The 20,516-nt window shown below is 42.9% G+C and overlaps 1 long non-coding RNA gene across 1 annotated transcript; it reads left to right on the top strand.

The window, feature by feature from the left end:
• Positions 1-662: 662 nt before the first annotated feature.
• LOC139032543 (uncharacterized) lies at positions 663-11,431 on the top strand. Its single transcript, XR_011485071.1, has 3 exons — positions 663-1,822; positions 2,284-2,371; positions 11,122-11,431. It is a non-coding gene; the product is annotated as an uncharacterized lncRNA (long non-coding RNA).
• The last annotated feature ends 9,085 nt before the right edge of the window (positions 11,432-20,516 follow it).

Raw genomic sequence — 20,516 nt, 5'->3', positions numbered from 1 at the left:
TTTTCCTTAGTCGTTACTTTAGTAATTGAACATTCTTCCCAAATGATTTATCACAGCTAACTCGTTTGCCCTCAGAATCCAGTTGAGAGGACTTCCCTATCAGTCCAGTGGTTAACACTCTGAGCTTCTGATGCAGGGGGCGTGGGTTCAATCCCTGGTCAGGGAACTAAGATCCCACATGCTATGTGGCTTGGCCAAAAGAATAAATATAAAAAAAGAGAATGATTTTTTTTTTTTAAGAATCTAAGTAAGGATCTTCAGATACTTCCTACCGCATCTGGAATCTAGTATTTATCAATTCATGTTGTACTTAATCAATTCTTATCATAATTTCTAATAAATATATCTCAATCATAGACATTAAAAGGTATCACCCCCAAAAGGTAGTCCATTAAGCAGATGCAGTTTAAAAATTTAGGGCCCTGTAGGCGTAGACTAGATTTTTGCAAAACTAGAAAAGTAAATGAGGTCTAAATTGTTCCAGTTTTATTGAGTTATAATTGACATATGGCACTATGTAAGTTTAAGGTTTATGTATATTACATAATGGACTTCCCCCAGGAGGCACTAGTGGTGAAGAATCTGCCTGCCAATGCAGGAGATTCAAGAGATGCAGTTTCAATCCCTGAGTCGGGAAGATCCCCTGGAGTAGGAAATGGCAACCCACTCCAATAACTCTTGCCTGGAGAATCCCATGGACAGAGGAGCCTGGCGGGCTCCAGTCCATGGGGACGCACGGAGTCGGACATAACTGAGCGCACACAGACACAGCACACAGTTTTGCAGATTATACTCCATCGTAGGTTATTAGCCGATAATGGCTATAGTTCCCCGTGCTGTACTATATATCCTTGCTGCCTATCTCTCTTCATAGAGTTGTCTGGATCTGTCATTCCCTTACCCCCACTCTGCCCTCTGCCGTTCCCGCTCCCTGTTCATAACCACAAAATAATACAAATGAATGTATAAGCAAAACAGAATCCGACATAGTTCTAAAAAGCCAAACACAAGGGTATGTCACTTGCCAAGCTGAAGCACATTCTATGGAGATGTTTTTTACAGCCACTAACATTTTCCAAGGACAGGAAATCCTTTAAAACATTCCTTCCTACCATTACAAGAATCCTGTTTAAACGGAAAGCCTCATCCTTAAGACAATCTGGAGATGTTAAGGTTTCTACTAGAAGTGAATAATGTGCCAGCTGTTGGCACATCCTCTCACCACCACAGACCCCTGGAGCCATTGCTTCCGGATTCAATGTCACATTCACCCTTTTAAGGATGCTCTTTAGAAGAGAGTGCCGTACCCAAGGCTGCCCCTGGGTGGACCTGAGGAGCAGGTGAATCTCTCTTGGGCCTCATCCTGGTCTCTGCTCATCAGTTCTTTCCTACAGCCTTGTCTCTCAGATACCAGAGGAAAGCCAACAACTATCTAGAAAAGTTCTCTTTTACAAAGGGGTTCATGTTATAAAAGAACCTACAAGAGGAGGATCCTAGGGGGCACAACCTTCCACTTCATCTCACGAGAGTCTGTTTATGTGTCTTTCTGTCCTGTCAGTCTGTAAGGAACTTCTGGAGGGGAAGGGCTGTGCCTTAAGGCATCGATGTTTTTCCTGTGCAGACACAGACCTCAATGTTTATGAAGGAATGAATGAACACACGCGAGAACCAAGGAAGGCATGCGTGAGAGTGGCCGACGGAATGTGGGCACCGAGCGTAAGATGACCTGCGACAAAGACTCAGATCCGTGATAGCCACCTGGAACTCATTTCATTCTGCTTTTAAAGTGCGGCTAACTAGATGAAGAGACTGTGAAATAAAGGTCCGTTCTTCCAAGAAGCCTCTAAGAAAAACCATGTGGCTCTGATTCTGATATCTATGCGGGGGCGGGGGGTGGCATTCTTATCAACGTTCCTAGTGAGGCATGATTATCAGGAACTTTTAAAACAGAAACTGATACTTGCAATATATTTGAGATAGCACATATTTATGTGGTTGAACAACAACTTGAGTAAAATTAGAATTAGGCTTACAATACGAATCTCCCCTGAACCCTTGCACCACGTGACCACTGCACTGCACATGGCTGGAGAGATTCCAACACACACATATGTATTCACGCATACAAACAATAGCAGTGCAGTATCATACAAGGAGTGTGAGGACTGGGAAAGCCATTCATAGGTGGGGACCAGATAAACATTTAGAATGTCTGGTCCATGTGTTATGCCTTGCTGATATTAATTTTTTTGTTTGTTAAAAACAAATATATGTTTGTTACAGGAAATCTGAAAATTACAAGAAAGCAGAAAAGAAGCAAACAATAATTACACATTGTCATATCTCCCAAGATGATCACAAGTATTATACAGTATGTATTTCTTGTTAATGTTTTTACATATTTTTAAACAAAATTGGGGCTACCTAGTCCAAACTGTTTTGCAAACTGCTTTCCCCCCATAGTTTTCATGAACACTTCTCATGACTTGAAACATTCTTAAATATTCTTCTGCCATGTTCCTCTAAATGGTTGCACAACAGGTCTTTCCTTGAATCATTTTCCTTCTGTTTCTCATTGTTGAACTTTTCTTTGAACGTTTTCCTGATGCTGGAATTTTTAGGCTGCGGTGAACATCCTTAAAGAAATCTGAATGTTTTCTGAAATTAGAATTCCTGGGTCAAAATCTGCATGCATGTTTAAGACTTTTAAAATATATTGTCACATTACCTTTCCCAATTTGTTGTGTCCATTTACCCTCCTTCCAGAAGTTATGATAAGATTTATTTTTTAAGTATTTAAAGGTCAGTTTTACTTTGGTATGTTTATAACTGTATCCATTCCTTTGTCAGTTGTATTCAAGGGTTAGATTATGGTGTCTAATCTGCAGAATCATTCAGTCTGTTGACTGAAACTTTAGCAGGAAAGATATTAATATCACACATCTCCTAATGAAGCTTTAACAAAATAGTATTAGGATAACAGATTTTTTGACTTTTTCACCTTTAGAAGTACACCGTGGGAAAATGAATCAGTCATGTCTTGTCATAAATATGTTGAGAGAAAGGAACTTTTTTGCTTATGTATCTTTTTCACATGGATGGCCAGCAACGGTATTCCAGTTCAGAGTTGTTCCCACTTTGTTGTCTCAAGTTGGAAGCACAGTATAAGTATGATTAAGTCTCCAGCTTGGCAGCAAAACATTTACAGTGTAACCCAGATAGGCTCACCCTGTGTGTACAGCTTGAGTGAAAGCATCTCTAATTCCCTTGAGGATGCAACCTCTTATGTTTTTCATTTGAGTCCAGAGTGAAAGCTGCATGGAAACTCCTTGACAGTATTCTCTATCGGGAACATTAGATTCCCAAGATGCAACTTGTTTTCAGATTTATTGTTCTCCTATAATGAAGAAACCCAAGGATACTTCAACCTGGAGGAGCTTTTTATTTGACATCTTTCTTTCAAGGTAACAGCTCTGCAGCGGTTTGTTTCGTATGCACCCGCTTATTAGTGGTAGCTTTTGGTGAAAACATGCTTATCAAAAAAGGATGATATATAGTGAAGAGCAGCTGCTCCAAATCACAAACTATTCATAAATAGCTTCCCACCCCCATCCTCAACGAGGCCCTCTATTCTCCAGTTATAACAGTCAGCAGAAAATGAAAACCCTGTAGGGTGATAAATAGTTGAAAAAATATTTCTCCCTAGTGTTTCGAATGTTGTCTTATAATGCACTGCACTTTCACTGAACCAGAAATTGTCTGTAATAAAAGAATATTGAGGGGGAAATGTTTAGATTCTCATTGAATGCTAGAACTTAGAAGACATGCTCTGCTTTCACTGACAGAGGTTAATAGCTGAGTATATGTCATCAGCATCAATAAAATGAGAGGTTTTAGTCCTGAGCCCCTAATAAACAATTACAATTTTTAACATGTAAAAGCTGGAGACCTTTTCCCCCCCTAATTTAAAATAACAGTCCAATTAACAATAAGCAAATGATCCCTTTTTAAAAATTCTATAAATATTTCATTTTTTTAAAGCCATCAAAAATAAAAGACCACTTCTTTCAGCTGTCCTTTGACTTAAAACCATCTTTTCCATTTATCTAAGGAACAAATACTATTGTTTCTGGAAAGTATGCCGCTTTCTTTCCTGGTTATTAATCATCTGTTTATACATTGTAGGGACCACACTCCTACACACACTCTTAACTTGGAGCTTCCTTCCTTATAAAAGAAATTTGAGCAACCCAGAAATCATTTCAGAATCGTCCCGAGATCTGCTGACATTGAAGTGAGCTCTAAATGGTCAGCTGTGATAACAAATTCACTGTCAGTTCTGGACTGTGATTTTCCTACTTGACCAACTTGGTTCTGCCAGGGGTGAATTGAATGTCAGTCTTGCCTATAGGTAACTCTTTTTTCAAGCTATTAGTACAGTAATCATCAGTATCTACTGAAGAGAACTGCAGTTGTAAACAGCTTGACTGTGTCTAAAATGCAACTCTGTTCTTCCCCTAGAGGACTAAAGTCTCAAAGTCCTTGAACTTTTTATTTTTTTCTTTCGAGTATGTGCACTAAACCAAGAATGTGAGCTGGTTTTCCTCAGTCTGAGTCTTCCGTGGAACAGATGGGGCTTGTACTTATCTGGATGGTTGTGGGGGGTGGGGGGAGTCCTGAGGACTCCCACCTTGACATTGCAATGAAAACTTTCCCTCAAATCTCTAAATTCTCTCATCTGGCACAATAAATTAGAAAAGCCTGCTGTTCCCTTTGGTAGGCTTATGGAGTGCCCCCATGTTAGATTAATATCCAGAAATCATCTCTTCTCTGGTGGAGCAGAAGGCAGGTGATGAGTCCCAGATGTTTCTGCACGACCGTCATTCCCAGACATAATAGATGACATCAGGGAAAGAACTGTGCCTTCTCTTTTTCTTTCTTCATCTTTTTTCCCCCTCCTTCACCTCCTCCTCCCCCTACTTCTTCCCTCCCCCTCACCCTTGCTTACACACACACACACGTACGCAAACACACACATCTTTTTCATTCTTTTCTAAAGGATTCAGAGGGTTTGAAAGTTGACTAAGTAACCTCACGTAATGGCTCAGTCAGTAAAGAATCTACCTGCGTGCAGGAGACACAGGATCGATCCTTGTGTCAGGAAGATCCCCTGGTGGAGGAAAAGGCAACCCACTCTACTGTTCTTCCCCGGGAAATCCCATGGACAGAGAAGAGTCTGGTGGGCTGCAGTCCACGGGGTCACAAGAGTCAGATATGATTTAGCAACCAAACCACCAGCAGCAGCTTCATTTGATGGAATAACTTGCCCCACATTTCAGTAACCACAGCTGGCGCTGAGGGCAAAAGGACTTGGGATTGTCGGGAGACACCTCAGAGGTGGCAGCCTCTGCCGTGGGACTTGGACATGGCGATGCAGAGGGCTGTGAACAGCATCGCAGGACTGTGGGTCACTGGGTTGTCCCTCCTGCAGTTCTCCTTGCTCAGAGCTGCGGTTGAGTCCATCCTCTTTGCTTTCTCCCTTGTTGCCTTAGAATTATAGGGAGAACTGTCAGCTCCCTAGGAAATTCCAGGAAGTCTCCAGCTGCCTTAAGGAAAGTGAACTTGGTAATAATTGAACCTCCCCCATTTCTCTAGTATTATGCCAGCCCTTCTGTTAGATTAGAGACAATGACTTTCAAGAATGCATTCAGCACTCTGATTTCATAGATGAGGGGTCTAGGATTCAGGGGACCACGTGGTCCTGACCCATGGTCCAAACATGTGAACCCAGCCTGCACATCCAGACCTGTGTGACTCTAAAGCAGGTGTGCAGGACGTGTGCAGGGGCCCGCGGGATGAACCCAGCCTGCACACCCAGACCTGTGTGACTCTAAATCACGTGTGCAGGACGTGTGCAGGGGCCCGCGGGATGAACCCAGCCTGCACACCCAGACCCGTGTGACTCTAAAGCACGTGTGCAGGGGCCCGCGGGCGCTCAGTGCTCCCAGCTCCGCTGATTGCAGGCTCTCAGCACGACGGCGTGATGTCACTGAACCCGCAGACTTGGCAGAAGTGCTCTTTCTGCCTTTAGGGGGCCCACAGTCGGGGCTCAGCGCTCACTGCCGGTGCCCCTGCAGCTCCGGATTCCTCCTCCTGACATGGGTGAAGATCCTGAACAGAACAGAGACAAACTCTAGGGCTTTGCTGTGGCCATGTGCTGTGCGGTGCTTAGTCTCTCAGCCGCGTCTCGTTCTTTGTGACCCCATGAACTGTAGCCCACCGTACTCCTCTGTCCTTGGGATTCTCCAGGCCAGAACACTGGAGTGGGTAGCCGTTCCCTTCTCCAGGGGACCTTCCCAACCCAGGGGTCGAACCCAGGTCTCCTGCATTGCAGACGGATTCTTTACCATCTGAGCCAGCAGGGAAGCCCAAGGATACTGGAGTGGGTAGCCTGTCCCTTCTCCAGGGGATCTTCCCGACCCAGGAATCAAACCAGGGTCTCCTGCATTGCAGGCAGATTCTTTACCAGCTGAGCTACAAGGGAAGCCCTCTTGTGGCCATGGAAGTTGATCAAAAGCTTTTCTAACTGCAGCTCTGTCTCTTTTATTGCTCTCAAGCTTTATCCACCTGGGATGAATGGAGTTTATCTTTCTCAAATTAAGGAGTTTCCCAAACTAGAGAACAGACAGTGCCCTGTGATGCTTTCACCAGAGCAGACTTGCTTCATAAGCTTAAAAATCTGTAAACACTGTTTTCCTAGACAATGGTTTCCCATCTAACTGAGGAGTGTTCATGGAGACTCATGTGCTCCTGTGTTTGGGAATTGGTTTCCGAGGGAGAAGTGAAAAGTCTTCTTCAGCTCTCCACTCTGTGCTCTATGATTTAGTCCATCAGAGTCTGTTAAAAGTGTTAGTCACTCAGTCCTGTCCAACTTTTTGTGACCCCATGGACTGTAGCCCACCAGGCTCCTCTGTCCCTGGATCCTCCAGGCAAGAATACTGGATTAGGTAGCCATTCCTTTCTCCAGGGGATCTTCCTGATCCAGGAACTGAACCCAGGTCTCCTGCATTGGAGGCAGATTGTTTACCATCTGAACCACCAGGGAAGAGTCTGTTGGGCAGGAGGGAAACTGAGACTTTGACTCCGTTTCTTGCTGATGAAAGCAAGCAGCGTTTAAGAGCTTGGAAATGTTCAGCCACCCACAGCCATCATCCACTCTCCCTTACCTCCTGTGCCTGCATCAGATGTATGCAGAGCTTAGCCTTGGAAGTTAGATGGCTTACGTAACTCAATTATTTTGATCACACTACCAGGGTAGCTTAAGTAGCTGTCATCCTCTCCTTTTCAAGAAGGGGAGATTTGGACTCAGAGGTCCAGTCTGTTGTCCATAGTAACAAACAACAGAGTCAGGACTCAAACCCCAGCCAGCCTCACCCTAAAGCTTCATCTCAGGGATGTCAAGCTGCCTTCTGTACTTTTAGATCAACGGAAAGTATCATTTTGCCTTTCATTTATAAGACTGAGTTACTTATACAATTCGTGATTCCAGTGTTTTTGGAGTGTAGCATGCCAAACCAGGCTCGCAAAGGGTCACAGCAGAATGTGTCCACAGTCTAACCACAGTGCTGTTTGCAGAAGACATACTTCAGAGCAAGAGAAATTCCACAGAGCGTGGTGTTTCTATGAAGCCAAGCCATCAGGAAGTTTCTTTTTAAAATAGTATTTAACTTTTTTTCTGTTTATAAAAATAATGAATAATCAGTAAAAAAAGAAAAAAAAAGTCTAAGCAAATAAATGGAAAAAATAAAAGCCACCTATAATGTTAACATTATGGTATATACAGTTTTAATATTACTATTTGTACATATATATGGATACATGCATATACAGGACTTCCCAGCTGGTGCTAGTGGTAAAAGGTTCCGCCTGCCAATGCAGGAGACATACAAGACAAGGGTTCGATGCCTGGGTTGGGAAGATCCCCTGGAAGAGGGCACAACAACCCGCTCCAGTATTCTTGCCTGGAGAAACCCATGGACAGAGGAGCCTGGCAGGCTACAGAGTCCATGAGATTGCAAAGAGTTGGACATGACTGAAGTGGCTGAGCACTGATGCACGTGTGTATATGTATACATCTTTTAATAAATGCATAATATATTAATATGGCTTGCATATTTAACATATTTATAACAGTATATATTTTCTATATAAAATCTTTTAATAAAGTTAGATTAATGCTACATAGCATTAATCTAATTTTATATAATTATATATATAATTTACATACGATGCTATATATCTATATGGCTGGGGTTTCTTTTAAGCACGCCGCTTTCTCTCACCATATGGCCAGCCATTAGCCATGCCGTGGATCGATCCAGGGTCTTCCTCCAGGCCATCTCATCTTACAGCCACAGTGCTGCCCTGGGAGGATTTCCTGTCCTTGACTGCCCCCAGTGGGGCTACAATGACTGTCAGCCCACTTTGGGCTGGTGCAAGCATCTGGTAGAAGACCATCTAAATCTGGCTTGACTTGCCATCTCTTTTCATCAGTTGGTCATTGGGAATTTGCCACAAGGCCACGAGCATTGGCTGAGGTCACCAGTGTGGCCGGTCCCAGCATGCTGGGGTACAACTGACTGGCTCCTGGGCTTAATCTGTGCCTTCAGGAACAGTTAGGCATCAACCTGTGTATATCATCTTTCTGTAATGGTTGAGCACTTCTTGAAATGTCCAATTTTATGGTCAAGTGGTCTAGATAGCACCAGTTCATGAATGGCAAGTATGAGGTGTCTGGTCACTTGGTGGACTGTGGTGATTTGCCAATCTGTCCCTCTGACCCTCTGCCCAGTCCCCCACCCAGGGTCTAATGGCAAGCTAGGAGCTGTTACCCCCAGAAGGAGAAGAGGTATTTGTTGGAAACTAGCTTAAATTATAAATCTTAAGGTCCTGCATTTTTGATGCTCCACTGAAGCTTGAGATAGGCTCCAAATGTGTCCTGTCCATCAACTGGTGAGTGGATACAATGTGTTCATACAAGGAAAGTTATTCAGCCACAAAAAGAATGAAGTACCAATATATGCTGCAAACTGGATGGATCTTGAAAGCATTATGCCAAGTGAAAGAAGCCAGACACAAAAACCCACATATTATATGATTCCATTTATGTGAAATATCCAGAATAGGCAGGGCCGTAGAGACAGAAAGCAGAAAAGCAGTTACTGCAGCTGGGAAAAGGTGGGAATGAGGTGGATGGGGGCATGACTGCTTAGTTAGTGGGCATGGAGTCTCCTTCCGGAGTGATATCAAAGTCCTAGAACTAGATAGACATGATGGTTGCAAAACACTGTCAGTGTACCGAACACCACTGTGTGATGGTTAAAAAGGTGAATTATGTGCATTTTACCACAATTTTTAAAAAGTCACAGAATTACATGGGATTTCTTTTTGTAAACACCCTTTTGTCTATCGGAGAAGGCGATGGCACCCCACCCCAGTATTCTTGCCTGGAAAATCCCATGGATGGAGGAGCCTGGTAGGTTGCCGTCTATGGGGTTGCACAGAGTCGGACACAACTGATGCGACTTAAGCAGCAGCAGTAGCAGCTTTTGTCTATCTGGGAGTTTTAAGTTGTTATTACTTTTTTTGCATGGCTTTTATTATGTCCTCAGACTTTTCAAATGGTCTGTAACAGTAGGTATTTCTCTTGTGCCCAATGTTTTCCAGGAAACCCGCCATTCACAGCCCTGGTTCTCCTCATCTGAAAGTGAAAGTTGCTCAGTCGTGTCCGACTCTTTGCGACCCCTTAGACTGTACAGTCTATGGAATTCTCCAGGCCTGAATACTGGAGATAGCCGTTCTCTTCTCCAGGGGATCTTCCCAACCCAGGGATTGAACCCAGGTCTCCTTCATTGCAGGTGGATTCTTTAACAGCTTGGTTAATTTCTCTGCAGATTTGCTCCATGGAAATTCCCTTGATTTACCTGTACTTTGCCTGTACCCCTGTTTCCTCGCACCTTTTATGTTTCTGTTCTTTGCTTAATTTAAGCATATCTTCAAGTAATTGCAGATTGTCCCATCTGGAAATGTCTATAATCCACCCTTAAAACTGATCAATAATTGTCATGGTTAAATATACTTTGCCCTCTGCTTTTTTCTAGGCTTTAGTGTTGCTTCTATTTTCTCATATTTTGTATGTTACTTGTTTTCTCTCCCAAGACGTTATGAGATTCTTCTTATTATCTATAGTATTATGAAATTTCATTATGATATGCTTGGATAGAAGCCTTTTTTCATGCATTCATTTGTTCACATATTCAAGTGGTCTCTTAAAATGTAAAGACTTTTATTTTTCAACTCAGAAATTCTTCTGTGTTGTATCTTCACTAATTTTCACTCCTCTATTTTCTCTAGTCTCACTTCCCCAAACCCTCATTTGGAAGGACGTCATATATATTTCTAAAAGATGGAAGATGTCATATATAGTTCTCTTAGTTTTTTAATAGTTTCTTTTAGGTATGTCTCTCCCAGTTGTTTTTTTTTTTTTTTTAAAGAGATTTCCTTGACTCCTTCCTCCAATTACCCTGTTGATTTATTTCATCTCTCTCATTTTTTAAAAAAGATTTTTTATATGGGCCATTTTTAAAGTCTTTCTTGAATTTGTTACAATATTGCTTCTGTGATGTTTGGGGGTTTTGGCCATGAGGCATGTGGGTTCTTTGCTCCCTGGCCAGGGATGAAACCTGCACCCCTGCATTGGAAAGCGAAGTCTTAACTGCTGGACCACCAAGGAAGTCCTCATATTTTTAATTTGTAAGAATTTTCAACTTGTTTCATATCCATTCCTTTATCAAAACATACTGGTTTAATTTTATAGATTAAATATAATTCTTCAGTCTTCGGGGGAATGCCAAAATTGTGTGTTCATTTAGTTCTTTCCCTATTTCCACATCGTTCCTTCCTTCTGGGATCACACTTTCAATCTGTTTATCATGAAGTCTCTTTTTTATACTTTATATTGATCTCAAGTTATCCATTCATATTTAAGAGTAAGAGTCGAAAAGAAGGTTGAGAACATTATGTATTGGAATAAGCTTCTTGTTTTGTTGTTATTTTTTTTAGGTCTCAGGCAGTAAGGCAGTTGTTACCATAGGAGTCCATCAAAAGCCAGAATGTGGAGGTCTTTCAAGGGGAAGGTAGTTATTTCATTTTCCAAAAAAGAAACTCTGATTCTTCAGCTTTGGAATGCTTAGGTCATAGCAATCTGCGGAATAGTCCGGGACATTGATTGCTTAATTTACCGACTTTTAAAGAAGCCACATGCTTGCAGCCTCAAGTTTCACCTCCCTTTTGCCATTCCGAAGTCTGCAATTCCTACGCCCTGGAGGAATCCCAGGGGCGCGCCCTCTCTCCCTCCCTTTGATTCCGATTCCCCCGGTGAGTACTCACTGCTTTCTTCCTCCTCCTTGCGTAGTCCATCCATCACGCTCCCCAGGCCTTCTTCCCTTCAGAGTTTTGTGGAAATCCCTCATCTGCGGATGGGCCCTCTCCAATCTCTTTGACATGGAGGTTAATATATTTTTAATCTTTTATTATCCTTACATTATAGGGTGTCTCCAGGGAGAAGATCTTTTTTTTTCTTCCTCTTTTTGCTATGGACTTAACCTCTCAATTTATTAATTTCACCCAACTACAAAATGGTCTTTTCAAAAGTTACTTATAATTTTAAAATTCTGTTATAAATCTCTTCCCTACTTGTGAGTTGACCTTATATCCTCAAAGCCTCTGCTTCACCAAGTTGCTTCAAGTCTTCCTCAGACTTAATGCTGAGTGAGTGAATAATTTAACTTTTTTCCTAAAGGGACTGATTTATTTTGACCTGCCCCACAATCTCCCTAGAGTTCTTTGGAGAAGCATTAACTGTTACATGTAGTAAACAACTCCTCTCTCTCACCTGGGTCAGCCTGCACAGTTTTATTCACGTGAAAAGTATCTTGAAGGCAAGTATTTGCCCTTGTGATTTTCAGGTTAGGGCTTACATTCAAAATGTCCCTGATTTTTGTCAATGGCATCTTAATATTCATAGATGTCTCTTCTAATTTTCAGTCCTATGAGACTTTTGTTGTACTCAAGTTTCTGCTGTTCTGGACAAAGACTGTCTATCATTTTGAAGTTTGCTTTGGCACTTTCCCAAAGTGAATTTAGACCGTACCATCTATTTTGAAGTCAGATGACTCTACATTTGGTGAAAACCTGTCTGGATGTGTTGTGTGATGCAGATAGAAGTTTTATTTTTGTTTTGCTCCATTTTTGTTTCTGTTGATCAATACAATTTAAAACTTAGTTAAACTAATAAAGTGTGTATCTGACAAACAAATTTCTTCATCATACAATACTATTGAGAGGAAACTCAATATTATACTTACTTCTTCTTATATACCAGGGACTGTTTTGGAGAATTTGTATTCATTAATGCCTTTAATCCTCAAATGATCATGTAATTTTACATTGTACAGATGAGAAAAAGGGAAGCCAGGGTATAAATTCAGGCTGTTGGGCTCCAGAAGGACATTTTTGTGGAAAGTTGTTTCTTTTCTTTTAGAAATTGTCCAGATAATTCCTTGTCCTGAGGAAGAGACATGAACCCTGGAGTTATTTTGGTGGAGAAATAAGAGGAAGAAAGTAAATATCTCAGAAATCAGAAGATGATACCCTTGTTCATTAGGAATTATAAAAGTTTCATTAAGAAAAAAACAGAGGAACCACAGAGCAGAGTATCCAAAGAGACTAATAAGCCTTCTTGGTTTTAGAAGCAACACTCTCGTACAAATGTTTTAAAATTATTCCATATCCTACATTCAATATCACTTGTTGATATATGATGGAAAAATATTGGAAAGAATTTTGTACCCAAATTGACTTATCTACTCACTCATTCAACAAATTTTTTAATTTACTGATATTATCTATATATATACATACATATATACATTCTTTTTTTAATGTTCATTTCCATTATGGCTTATCATAGCTGCACTCTTCACAATAGTTAAGATACAGAAACAACCTAAATGTCCATTGGCAGAGGAATGGATAGAGGTGGCACTTATGTACCGTGGATTACTAATCAGCTATTAAAAAAAGAACAAAATAATGCCATTTGCAGCAACATGGATGCAACTAGAGATTATAAGTGAAGTCAGTCATTCGAAGAATATTTTTTGAGCACCAGCTGAGAAGCTACCATCAGTCTAGGTGGAGAGGATGCGTTTGTGAACTAAAACTGAGCTAATCTCGAGCAGGTTGTCAGCAGGTGGGGGCAGCACCGGCAATAAACATCAGAAATGGATGATGTGGTAGAGGATGCCATGGAAGGAAGGAAGAACAGCCCGGGGTAAGGGAGATTTGGAATCCTAAGGAGATGGGCACAGGTTACAGTTTCCAACATGGTGGCTGGGATAAGCCTTTAGAGAAGGTTAGAACGGAGCTAAGGCTTGAAGGAAGTCAACGCGTTAGCCTTGCTCTATCCAGGGGAAGACTGTTTCCAGCAGAGGGAATCGGTAAGGAGGAGCACCCCAGCATGTTGGAAAAACAGCAAGGAGGCCCCCCAGCAAAGGGAAGAGATGAATTCCGAGAGGGATTGGGGATCCAGAATGTTATGGGCTTCGTAGGTTGTTTGGGGGGCCATGACTTTTCCTCTGAGTGAAATGGAAAAGCATGACAGGGTTGGACACGGTCCAGCTTAGGTTTACAAAGACTGCTCTGGCTGCTGTGTTGAGAAGAGATTACAGGGGAACAGGAAATGCATCAAAAAGATTGCTAGGAGACCAGCATAGTAACCAGGCGGGAGGAAAAGGGGACTTGAACCACTGCAGGGGAGGAGGTGAGGAGTGTTCAGATACGAATGTATTTTGAAGTTGGAGCCAGTAGAATTTTTTTATATGGGACTTGGGTTGAGAGAAAACTCAGGAGGCAGGATTGAACTCTGGTTTTTAACTTGAGCATTTGATGTCGCTTCCATGAGGACCATGGAGAAAGTTGTGGGTGGAATAGTTTTGAGGGTCTGTACCTATCGAAGTTGACATTTCAGTTAGACATCTGAGTGTCAAGCAGTCAGTTAGATGATACAAGTGAGGCGTTTGGAAGGGAAGTGTGGGCCAGAAATATGAATCACTCCCATGAATACTTGACTCCAAGCGATTCATCTAGTTTACAGTGGGGTATACTTTTAAAAGCAATCATCAGGAGCACTTAGGAATTTGTATAAAGTGAGAACCTTTAAAATCTACAAACTGTCTCAAGTAAAGAAAATATTTGTGAATTCTGAGTCTAATAATCAGATGGACATAATATGTTTTATAAATATTATGGGCTGAACCGTGTCTCCCCAAAATTCCTCTGTTGAAGTTCTAACCCCCAGTATCTCAGACTGTGACTGTGTTTGGAGATGGGACCTTTAAAGAGGTAATTAAGATAACATGAGGCCATGGGGTAGGCCTTAATCCAGTATGACTGGTGTCCTTGTAAGAGGAGGTTACGACACAGACACATGGGCAGGGAAGCGCATGTGAAAACACAAGGAGGAGGTGGCCAACTGCAAGCCCAGGAGAGAGGCCTCAGGAGAAACCAACCCTGTGGATGCCCCGACCTGGGACTTCTAGCTTCCAGAAATATGAGAAAACAAATTTCCGTGATAAATGCCCAGTCTGTGCTACTTTGTTGTATATTAGTACAAGGACACAACAGATAGCTATTGAACTTGAATTAATTATATAGGTTTTGTATTTTTACAGTGGTTATATATATATATATATATATATATATATAGTTTTTTCTTTTTTTTTGATTTTGCAGAGTTTTGTAAGCACTGAAGTATGTGCAGTCTGGGCATTGAACCCGAGGCTGAAATGGTGCTGGGGAGGGATTAGGGGGCAGGGGAGGCACTTTGGTCAAGACAGAGAAGGCTTTAACTGAAGGCTTGGAAGTGCAGAATTTCCTCCAGAGAGGATGAGTTCACCTGTTTTATTTGATGTGTATCTAGAGGGACAATAACTTTGTGTTTTCTCTGTTTTCAAGTTCTGTCTTTTCACTTATTTTTTCCTGTCTGGGTGTTGCCTTTCACAGGGAGAAATAATGACTTTTTAACTCCACTCCTTTCAGAAGAAGGCTTTATTAGCATCCTTATCTTACCGAAGGTAAGGCCAGTCACTGAAATTTAATATCATTTATTATCCAGAATCTGGTGTGCGCTGTGTGTGTGTGTCATTTTAAATGTGTTCATGAATAAGATATTGTGAAAACAGTTGTTAGGAGGTTTAACTTAATGCAATTAATAGCCAGCAGTTGGGTGCAGCAAGTCTCTGCCTGTTCATTACTCACAGCTGAGCAGATCAAGTCACTTGGTCGTGTGCTGAGTATCATTTGCTCAGTGGTGTAGAGCCTCGAAAAAGAAGATGGTCAGCTAGGATCTGTACCCGAAACTGACCTTGCAAAGATCCAGAAACCCGTCTCTGAATTGCTGGCAACACTGAATATTCCTGGAAGGGAGGGGAAAATTAAACATTCCCACTCACTCAGAGATAAGGCTTAGAAGGGAGCCGGCCGGCGGAGGTCGCCCTCACCGGTGGGAGTCTAGGCTCCCTGAGGGCCTGGTGTGAAGTACCCTGTAGTAGCTTCCGGAACATTCCCTGGGGCCCAGCACACAGAAAGCCTTAAGTACGTTGGCTAAACAAATAGATCTGATTTTTTTTTCCCCCTTAGGAGTGAGTTTTGCTAGGAGGTAGCGGGGGAAGAGCCTAGAATGCAAGATCAATAATTTTTTAGTATAACAAGCGAGAAAATTCAGTAAATCCAGAGCTCAATCAAACATCCAGAATCAAGGCTTGGACCCAGAAGGAGACTCTGTAGCTCGAGAGGGCTTCCTGGGCTCCCTTCTTCACTAAGGTTTCACTTCTGCTGGGGTTCGCTGGGCTCTGCTGACCTCAGGGGTGTCCCTACTTGGAAAGTGCTTGCTTGAGCCTGAATGCCATGGCCTTCTCCATGTTCCCTTCAGTACAGATACAGTGGGCTGGGGCCCTGCAGACAGGGTTCCAGAAGGCGGAGCAGATGGAAAAGAGGACACAGTACACGTGAGCACTGGAACAGCCCCACTTTGAAAGACTGAGCTAATTCCTTTTCAACCTCCAAAGACCTGGCACAAACCAGGTCACCCCTTCTGGGTTCTTGAGTCCCAGCTCTTAGTTTTGCTTCAGAAAACGTACTTGCCCATCAAGATTGTGGCCTCCGAAAACCAGGGTCCCTTTCTCTGTCCTGTCCGAGGCTCTCCCTCCAAATTCCAGGTTCAAGTTGGAGACGTGGGCTCCCTTCCCTGATGACTGACCTCCCCCCCTGCCCCCGACATCACTCTTCCTCCAGTGAGTCCTCCATCCTTACTAGCAGAGAGGGACCCTGGGCTGCCCAAGAGCCACCTGAACACCGCAAGCCAGAGCAGGCTCAGGGGGCGTCTTCCACACGCAGCCACGGTAGGACCAGCTGCCACCGTTGCCCATCACATGCAGACCCCAGCACATTTGGAGGGAGAGAGGAAAGAAACCTCGTGAGAACAGCTCAGTGACAGACGGCCGTGGCCCCCCTGAGAACCAGCTCTGCCTGCTTTCCAGTTCCGCCCCGACCTGCTCTGCATTTATGATATTTGAGCTGGGGAATTGGAGGATTGAAGTAGAGCGACTGTGTCTTTAAAGTGGTCACGAGAATGCCAAAAACAAGCAGCAGCTCCATTTTAATGGTTTTCCTTGGGGAGTAGGTAGCCTGGCCGCCAGCACTGCCTCCTCCGTGCGTCCTTGTGTCCTGAGTCAGGGTCTCCTGGGAAGGAGAAGGATGCTCCAGAGAGCATGTGGGGCCACTTCCTTTCCCCTTGGCTGGGATTCAGGGTGTAAAACTCTCAGAGCAAGGCTGGTGTCTCACATCTGTCACTCCCTCAGCCTATTTGTGGGGTTTTCTGGGCCTTTCTCTGTCATTGGCTGTGTACGTGAGCGCTTAGTCGCTTCAGTCATGTCTGACTCTTTGTGACCACATGGACTGTAGTCCACCAGGCTCCTCTGTCCATGGGATTCTCCAGGCAAGAATACTGGAGTGGGTAGCCATGCCCTCCTCCAGGGGATCTTCCCAACTCAGGGATCGAACCTGCGTCTCTTAGTCTCCTGCATTGGCAGGCGGGTTCTTTACCACTGGCGCCGCCATTAACTAACAGATGCCAAATGGTTTCATGTTCTAATCCCCCCTCCGCTAACTTTTCCAACACCACACCCACCCTCGTAATGGGCCTGAACTTGCTGTTTTCCAAACATTGATCTTGGCCAGGTTTTAGTTTGTCATTGTGCCGCATGTAATGTTCTTAGATTAATCTTCCTTCTCACTCCCTCGGCTTGGCTTTATATTAGTCATACTGGGATCAGAAATGCTTTATTTCTTCATGTTCTTGTTAGAAAACGCCGCGGGAAGAAAGAGCCACCTCTAAGGACCGTTGATGAAGGCCTTTATTGGGCGGTCGCTCTCGGGCAGAACTCCCGGGGTGGGTGAGTGAAGAGACAAAGGGAGTCTGCAACCTGCAGGAAGGGGGGCGGCACCTATATACCCTGGCGGATACGGAAGCGGCGGGACCTTTTCGAGTATGCTTGGAGTCAGGCTCTAGGGTGCTGATTGGCCTTTTGTCCCGTGTCGGTTTTTCTTGATTGGCCGGAGTCTTGGCACCTTCGCGTCCATCAGTCTGCCTGGCAACGGGCTACTGATTGGTGGATGTCTGTCCCTGGTACTTATCTGGGACCTTTTGGCGGGGGCAGTCAGCGTGACCTTTCAGTTCTGAATACTGATATTTCAGATAGACATGGACAATCTCTCTGGAAGCCTCAGAGAGGCTTCATCTGACTGAGAAAGGGGTTGAGGAGAAATATCTTGTATCATTTGTAAGATATAAAAAGGGCTTCTCTGTGTTTCTGTGTTGTTTAGGTTTTTTTAAAGGATGACCTGAGCTACACTTGAGACTTCTTGAGAGTTTGAATCCGTCTGGCACTTTTATCTTTTACTACTTCCCATCTCAGTTTTATTCAGCATGGGGCAAAAACAAAAAAATGTCACAAAACTTCACCGCAAAAGCATTAGTCAGAGGTGAACGCTTTGTTCTTTGCCAAAACCTTGGAGAAAAGGGAGGTTCAGAATTTAGATTCCACCCCCCACCCTTGTCTTTCCTAGAAAGAGCTCTTCTTTGGAAATCACTCAAGACCACAGATTCTTCCTAATCCCACCTGTCTTTGAATCTTTGTGATTTTCAGTCTAAATAAAGTAAATGTTCTTGACTTTCAGTTGGGTTTCTAAATGAGGAAACCATGTGTGAAGTCCCTCTGCAGGGCTCTCTTCGTATTTTAAACTTTAGTTCTCTCCCAAATGCTGATGGTTCCTCAGTGAGTCTTGACAATAATTACTAAATTAGCCTTGTCTGAACCTGTGCTTGGTAGTCTCAGGTATTTAATTGTAAGTGGCATAGATTCCTAGCGTTTCCAACGCAGGTGTCAGATTAAAAAAGACAGTTTGACATCCTCATTGCATGGGTCATTTTAGTCATTTTCCACACTGGGAGCAAGGTAATTAATATTGTCCCCTCACTGCAGGGCTGCAGTCCATGTGACATTCCCATGTATGGACTGGGATCCACCCTGTACCAGCGGTTTTTCTTAGGAGGCACCACAGAGGATGCCATGGTCAGAAAGCCAGACCGTGAAAAGTAATGAGGTAATTCTATCAAGAAGCGGGGTAGCCAGAGCTAATGCACGGTCCTGTCTGCTGAAATGTTTATTTTACATAATTCTTGAAAAGTGAACGGAAACCATGCTTTTAAGTTGTCTTAAGAGAGATTGTGGTGATGGGGGAAATCAGATGCGCAAAGTATTCAAAGAAGGACACTTTGGAGCTTAGAGTCAGATTTGTTGTTCTTCAGCTTCTTACCAATTGCTGAGCAGAGCTCACGGCTGGTTTTGAAATCAGGCAGACTTCTGGACGAAGTAGGAAAAGAATCAAGCGTGGGGAGATGGTGATTTCTGGTACCGATTGTGATGTTGCTTCACAATCAGTGTTTTTTCAGTTCTTCCCAAATATTCATCCCTTTCCAGGCATCAGAATGCTCAAGTCCTTACCTCCTCTTTAGTTGGAATTTTGCTGGAGAATTTAAATGAGCAATCAGTAGGTTGCTTGGTGAGCAAGGGATTCAGAGACAAGGGGAGTGAATTGTTTCAGGGGAGGATGCCTCTGGGCGAGGGAGGAACCCATTACTAGTGCCTGCAGACAGCAGCCTGGCCACCCCTTCTGACTCCGTCTGTGTCCATCCGTTCCCTGCTTCTCTGCATGGGTTGTACCCCAGGAATCTTGTCAGTCTCTGGTTTGGGCTTTACCTCTTTTTCCAAGTTCTGGATATGTATCCACTCATTGCCCAAGTCATGCACATGAATATACTTAAAGAGCACCTGCCTGCCGGGCTTTGGTTCCCAATTTTTCTCCAATCAAGGCATCATACAATTGATTTTGTGTCCCCTCATTAGATCACACCCCTTGTCCCTGCCTTCTGATATTGCCCCATGTTGATTTTAATAGGATTAGAGATGGTTTCAAAGTGAGTTTATTTTACTGAATGAAAGTTTACTGGATATATACCATTGAAACTGAAAACATCCAGTGTCTCTTTTGGAGGAATTCAAAGGAAACCAAAGCCCAGTAAAGATGAGTAGAACAGAAAACTATTTCTAAATTCCTCAGTGGCATTGCTTACTTCATGGATTCATATCATTACTGTTATTTTATATTACAGTAAAATTTTCCAGTCTGTCATATTTCCCCCTGGTGGTGGGGAGGGAAATCTGTGAATGGTGTCAGTGGCTGGTACATCTTGGAAAGAATTTGAAATAGATGAGTTGTTCCTCTTCTGATCACCTGCATGTAGAGTTGATGACTGTGGGATAAGAGAAATCAGTGGCCAACTTCCAAAGATCCCAAATAATGTCCTCAAACAGAGGGATATGTAAGGATCTGATTTTTTTTTTTTTAGTTTTTTTGAGGTATAATTGGCAAATAAAATTGTAAGATAAGATGGACAACATGATGATTTGTCATGTTTATACAGTTGTGAAAGGATTCTCTCCAATGAGTCAATTAATGCGCCGATCATCCCCATATTTAAATTTATCTGTGTGTTTAAGTTCTATTCTCATAGCAAATTTCAATTATAAAACACAGTATTATCCACTAGAGTCACTGTATTATACATTATGCTCTCAGAACTTATTCATCTTATGACTGAAAGTCTGTTCCCTATTTCCCTCATCCCCCCGCCAGCCACTGGAAACCACTTTTCTATTTTCTGTTTCTATGAGTTTAACTTTTTTTTAAGATTCCACATTTAAGTGATACCATGTGGTATTTGTCTTTCTCTGTCTGACTTATTTCACTTATCATAATACCCTCGAGGTTCATCC

This window comes from Odocoileus virginianus, chromosome 32 (genome assembly GCF_023699985.2).
Source record: "Odocoileus virginianus isolate 20LAN1187 ecotype Illinois chromosome 32, Ovbor_1.2, whole genome shotgun sequence".
NCBI lineage: Eukaryota > Metazoa > Chordata > Mammalia > Artiodactyla > Cervidae > Odocoileus > Odocoileus virginianus.
This window is presented reverse-complemented; position numbering and strand designations above follow the sequence as displayed.